Genomic DNA, 6858 nt, shown 5'->3' on the forward strand with positions numbered 1-6858 from the left:
GTAAATAAAACTGATGAAAGCGCTATGTAAAAACGAGAATGGGACTGACAGAAAGGGGCAGGAAGGCCTCTCTGATGAGGAAACAGCACAAACAGCCCTGAAATGAAAAACGGTTTAGACGCTTCACAGACCTGGAAGATCAGTAGGTGGGGCACGTGCCATATGAGACGAAGCCTTAAGCGTATTGGGAATTTGGCTCCAGAGATGACCGTAGGGGGGGCAGTACAGTACTGAGACTGAAAGGACACAAAGATAGATGTGTACCCGCCCCCCACCCGCTACACCCTTGTTCTGCTCTCTAATCTTTGCACATACCAGAGATTTCGTAAGTTCTGTGAGTACCTGGTTTTCTGCACGTACCAGAGATTTTGTTTTGCACATACCAGAGATTTTGTAAGTTCTGAGGCAAGGTCACAAGACGTGTTTAAGTAAGATAAACTCTTGCTGCCATAAACCTGCTCTCCCGCCTCAAAGTTTGAACCAAAATATCAGAAATGGCGTGAACCAATCATAGTTAGCCAAATCGCCTTGTTCAAACACTAGCCAATCATATATCTGATTTGTATAATAACTCTATGCCCACTTTTCTTAGACTATATAACACTGCTCAGAGCTCAGTGGGGGAGCTCTCCTGCCCGTCTCGTTTCACGAGCGAGGGAGAGTTCCAGGTTCGAACCTGTAATAAAGATCCTTGCTGCTTAGCTTTGACTCTGGACTCTGGTGGTCTTCTTCGGGGAATAAACAGTCTGGGCATAACAAGACCCCAACTCCTGCCCTTTGTCTCCACTCACCAACAGCAGATTCCTCCTGAAGATGGGCTGGGAGAGAAACGTCCTGTTCAAATGGACCCTCAGTGAAGAGGCTCATGGGGAAAACCTTCCTCGCATTGCACACCAGCTGCAAGCAGAGCCTTCCCAAGCTACGTCCAGGCCTTCTGCCTGCTGTCTACTGGGTGAATCAATCCACAGAGAAACACTTACCAAATGTCAGTTGGACTTCAACAGGAAATTATACTAGGTTTCTAGAAAATTACAACAAATTCAACTGTTTGTAGTCAGGTTGGCTTGGCCTCTACAGAAGAGGTGCCCAGCATACAAGCCTCAACAAATCATATGGAAAGTTATCTGGTGTAAATACCCAGGGTTCATCGTCTTGCGCGGCGAAGATTTAGAACACAGACACACAGGAGGAGTTTAGGAGCAGAGGTTTAATAGGCAAAAGAAAGAGAAAGGAGAATAGTCTCTCTCTAGGGAGAGAGAAAGGGGGTTTCCCAAAGGGAAGACCAGGGGCAAGGAGTGTGCAGGACTTTTTAGGCAGGCTTGAGGAGGCGGTGTCTGATTTACGTAGAGCTAACATAGGTTTACATAGCATGTAAGGCTGGCCACCCCACCGCATCTTATTATGCAAATGGACTTTCCACTTGACCGGTGCCGTCTTGTCTGCTCCTTCCTGTACACGTGGCTGGCAAAGGGAAGGGGAGATGGAGCCGCCCTGTTGAACATGCCTAGTCCCAGTAGCTTTTTCCTGCTGACCTTCACCCCTGCCAGCTTCCAGCTGCCTTGTCTATGTCTGCAGCTCAATCTTACAGGGTGATCTTTGTTAGAAAATTATTTTCGGGCTGCTTTTCATTAAAAAGGAAAACCACTGAGGATCTCCATACCCTCACTATCTGTCTAAGCAGTTTCTTCTTAACGCCTATGTCTTTAAGAGAGATATTATGAAGCTTAGTGTTATTAGAGTTTGTGAAATAACAAAGAGATAAAGGTTTTTGTGTGTATTGGTGTGAAGATATATATATAGAGAGAGAGAGAGAGAGAGACATATATATTCAGTTGTGCCTCCTGGAGTTTAACCCCTAGTCACTTTAACTGGTTGGTCTAGGCTGTTCCAAAAATTATCTTAACCACACATTTGCAAGCCATATTACAGATGATGTGATCCTACATGAGAAATGTTTCATTGGCAGAAAGAAGCCCTCTTTTTGTCTTTAAAGGCTCCTTTCTTTTCTCCTTTCATCTGTTGATAAGTCTGAATTGTGTTTATTGGAATCACTAGAGCAAATCTTGCAAAGCCTGGCCGAATTGTTGTCGGCCACAGGATTTGCTTCATGCAGTTTGGCTTTACTACTTCCCTGAAAAGCTGCCTTCTGTGGAGAAGGACCACGCTAGTAACTGTGGCAGTTCACACACAAGTAACACATCACCAAAGGGCCACAGATGGCCAAATGGCTGACTTTAAAAGCTGGACAATTCACATGCTGAAATCTTTGGCTTCTGTTATTTGGGGAATTTGTGTGTTTGGCGGGGTGGGGGAGGGGTGGGCAGTACTGAATTGTGAAGGGGTGGCCTGCCCCTCCACACCTGTGGGCGTTTCTCCTCAGGTGGAATGAGAGACTTGAGAAAAGAAATGAGACACAGAGACAAAGTATAGAGACAGAAAAAGTGGGCCCAGGAGACCAGCCCTCAGCATACAGAGGACCCACGCTGGCACCGGTCTCTGAGTTCCCTTAGTATTTATTGATAATTATCTTTACCATCTTAAAGATAAGCGAGTGGCAGGACAATAGGATCATTTTAGGGAGAAAATTAGCAGTAAGACATATGGACAAAGATCTCTGTGACATGAATAAGTTCAAAGGAAAATGCTGTGCCTTGATATGCATATGCAAACATCTCCACAAACCTTTTAGCAGCATTGCGCCAGCAAGTCCCGCCAGCAAGTCCCACCTTATGCCGTAAGGCGGTTTTCTCCTATCTCAGTAAACAGAGCATACAATCGAGTTTTACACCGAGATGTTCCATTGCCCAGGGACCAGCAGGATTTTTAACCAGCAAACTGCCTTCAGGCACTTGTTTAACAAAGACACATCCTGCACAGCCCAAAATCCATTAAGCCTTGAGTCACCACAGCACACGTCTCTTGCAAGGACAAGGTTGGGGGTAGGGTCACAGATTAACAGCCTCTCAAATACAGAACAAAATGGAGTCTCTTATGTCTACTTCTTTCTATATAGACACAGTAACAGGCTGATCTCTCTTTCTTTTCCCCACAGAATTGGTTTTATCATTTCTTCTGTAGAGGCCAAGCCAAAAAAGCCTAGAATGAATGAATGTAACTGTGAATGAATAAACAAATGTGTTTCCAAAAATAAATGATTCTTATATTAGATCATATTGTGAAAGATCTCAAAGTCCTTTTTATGAACTCCATTTATTGAGAAAAATAACTCCTTTCATTAGGTTCCCTCTCAGGGATACAGAATACAGACTGGGGGATGAGGAAACATTTAAGAATCTCAGTATTTAACATTTACTAGGAGCACGCGCCTCTCTGAAGCATACTGTCACATGTCTCCTTCAAATCTCCGTGGATCTTTTCCTCAGGTGAGTGACATTTTAGGTGGAAATCAAGGAAGAGGTAGAATTGTATATCTGGGCAGACGTCATGTGGACCAGGTTCAGCCTACATAGAAAACTGATAGAGACCATAAACTTCGCACCTACGGCAAGTGGCCTGCTTGTTAGGCCTCTCATCTAGATCACAGAGACAGGAAATTCCAGTTGATATCTGGATTATATATACAGAATTCATTTGGCAATCACCCTCACAACTTCTGACCAGCAGCCAGACCAGGAAATACATTAGCACAGTACTCGCTTCCTGGGGTGGACACAAAACTGCCCTGGAGGAGATAAGCTTTGAGGCCCTATGACTCCCGCTCCCACTTAGTGGTCATGCTCAGAACCACTTCTGTTGACTGATATGAAATCTCTTCATTACAATTTACTGGAAATAATCCCTAACCCCAAAAAGGGGAATCATTTTCCCAAAGCCAAACCACTTGGTATTTTCCAACCCAAGACTAGAAACCAGCTGTCCTGCCACCCATATACCCAATGCACGTTCCACCATCCTTGCTGCCTGGCTTTAACAAAAGAACCTGAAAATCAGAGTGGGATTTGAAGACTAGAAGAAAGCAAAACAAGACTATCTGCCACCAGGACTGAGGTCTTGACACAGAAGGCCTGGAGAGGCTGCCATTATTCCCTGGTGAATTAAGAAAGACTTGCCACAGCTACCTCTTAAGACACGACAGAAGAGAAGCCACCCAAAGTGAGCGGGTCAGCGAGAAGGAAGCTACAGACAAAGGAAGCTCTGAGTGAAGACAAAAGGAGGAGGAATGAACCCAGTCACGCAGTGACAAAGAAACCACAGGGTTTGGCAAGTGCCTGCTTGAACTTCTCTAAAGCAAATTAAAAATGTAGAGATGAATCTCTAAATTTAATATTTGGGAAGAAATAATTGCAATTCATGATATAGAGGCAGACAGGATGGTCCGAAGAACAAAGAGAAGGTGAAAAAAGAGGACTGTTCCGTGTGGTCCTGTGAGAAAGTTCTTTGATATTAGCAAAGTTTTGGGGCTGGTAAGGTCTGATTGGTGGGTGACTGTGGTGGGCAAAACTAGTCCTTGGTTTGCAGTTGTTATCTCACCTGCTACAGATAAAAGTGGTCTCTGGTTATAACAGGCAGTTTCAGCCACGGGACTTGGAGAGAACAGCATTTCTAGGGAGGCGTTATGTACCCTGAGTGCCCTTTACTCAGACCCCTCCTCTCTGATTTAGTTGGGTATGACAAGAATGGCTCAATTTCGATAATCAACTTTCACAATCCTAACTCAAGAACTGTAGCATTGAGGGTAAGGGTGCATCATTTTCATAAACTCAGAGGAAAATGTGGCTGACGGCAGAGGTGAGTCCCAAGAGCTCAGCCTTGAGCTGCCTTTCATCTGGTCACCGCGTTCAGGGGTTCTCCTCAGGGTAAACATCTGCGATGAAAACCTCCGCAGGCCTCACCATCAGAGTCAAAGTGGGTCTTCTAGAAACCAATTTGCTTTCAAACAAAGCAGATCAAGTGATAATCTACCTAATGTTCTAGAAATGTTTGAGGCACCTTAGGCAAATGTCAATCTTAAAGTTTTCCATTTGCCTTATTTCTCTAAATAACACCTTTTCCAATCATGAAAGCAAGAGTGATATAAAAAAAAAATTTTAAATCCATATTAGAAGGAAGATCTATTAAGGATCTAGTGAGTAAACGACGCTTTTGGAATGTTTAGAACTTTGAGGGGGCTAGCACATGTCTTCAGATCCCACTATATCATTTCCATAAGGATGAGGCAAAGCACTACTGCTATTTGCAGAAGAGAGACTGCCGTGAAGTCAGTGGACACTACCTCCAGGTCAGAATCCAGCCTAAAGGCCTGTAATCAATGGTAAATGCTCTGAGGCACAAAATCCTATGCTACTGTCATGCTATACCCTCTGAATATTCTGCCCTCACCAGAACCGAGTAGATCTATTTTAAGTTTCTCCAAAAATTTTGAAAATCTGCTTTATAGGAAACCAGAACTTTCATGTCAAGTGTTCCTGAGAACATTAATAACAAAAGCCAGAACAATTTTCTTAAAATCTGTGATCAAGTTTTGTAAATATGAGACAAGTAAATACTTCTGGACATCATTTAGATATTAACGTAACATGTATAAACTAGAAAAGGCAGCATTAAATTTGGATGTTTTTGACTTTATTTCTCAACTTTTTAAAGATTAAATCATGGGATTTTATTCTCTTCTATTCCCTCTAGGGAAAGCAATCTGACAATATTTTTCTGAAAGTTGCTAACAATGGAAGGAACTATTGAAAACAATTAGAGGAAAATTGCACCTTGAACTTAGTAGAAAGTGTACACCAACTCCCACAGGAAATCTCAGACATGATATTAAAAATTCTAGTCGTTTCATTTTCTCGCAGAACAGCATGTAGTTGTGTACTGAGTGTACCATGTAGGGGCACAGAGAGCATACAAACGGCTTCTTTTGTTTATGAAATGGATTTGCACTGTGTTCGGAAGGTTTTCTTTCAATTGCCTCATCACAGCTCGTCCAAACTTCTCGTAGGCAGCAATGGGGCCTCTGTTTAAGCCTCTTGTGAGCAGATCCCCAGCCAAGGCCACGTTGCTTTCCCTTAAGCATCGGAGCCCCGGGGATCCTGTTCTATCTGTTCTTTCCCCAGCCTCCTGTCTTTCAGCAGGGCAGGTGCCTCCCACAAGGAAACCAGATGCCAGGACTGTGGGGGACTCTTGAGCGGCATCAGCCAAGCTGTGGGAGCTGAAAAGAGGAAGCTTTGCTCAGAGTAAGCGCCGTGGGATAATGTCTTTAATGTCACGAGGATGCACACTGTGAATGCGGAAAGCCATCCAGGCTGAAAGAGGGAGTACACAGGCGGGGAGCGTCGCCAAGCGTTTGTGAGCACTCTCTTGGGTGGGCACACAGCCGGCTTGCTCATGATTCTGCCTTTTCTGTTATTGGCCACAAGCCGCCAGTGAAATTTTGTGTCCTTAGGGCTTTGAGGCCTCTACTCAGGTGGGGGTCCTGGAATAAGCTCATGAAGTTTTTGCCTAGTTCCCCCCAGGCTCCAAATCAGTGGTACAAATTTCTCAGTCTGAGTTAATGCTTAGGGAAATGTCCTATTTTTGGACCCTTCATTTTAAAAAAGCATATATATTTACCAGTGCTGTCTCCACTAATTCTGAATAAACCTTGGACTTCAGGTCATGAGCCACTAGGAGTCTGAATATGTCCTTTATTTGGATTCAAATAAGATTTTAACTTCGTGGCACCATGGTTTCCTGAAGGTGCCAGTGTGAGACCTGGATCATCAGACTGACCTGGCGCTGGGAAGCCACAGAATGGTGCAGTAGGTCTCTCGCTGTCTTGGTTTCCACCTTAGAAACAATACCATACCCCCTTTCTCATTTCACAGAATGCTAAATTTAGCATATGTTATAGTGTTTATTGAC

The 6858-nt window shown here is 43.9% G+C and overlaps 1 long non-coding RNA gene across 1 annotated transcript; it reads left to right on the forward strand.

Moving 5' to 3' along the window:
* The first annotated feature begins 4742 nt into the window (after positions 1-4742).
* LOC106998620 (uncharacterized) lies at positions 4743-6616 on the forward strand. Its single transcript, XR_001445130.3, has 3 exons — positions 4743-4860; positions 5064-5272; positions 6072-6616. It is a non-coding gene; the product is annotated as an uncharacterized LOC106998620 (long non-coding RNA).
* The last annotated feature ends 242 nt before the right edge of the window (positions 6617-6858 follow it).

This window comes from Macaca mulatta, chromosome 5 (genome assembly GCF_049350105.2).
Source record: "Macaca mulatta isolate MMU2019108-1 chromosome 5, T2T-MMU8v2.0, whole genome shotgun sequence".
Taxonomy (NCBI): Eukaryota; Metazoa; Chordata; class Mammalia; order Primates; family Cercopithecidae; genus Macaca; species Macaca mulatta.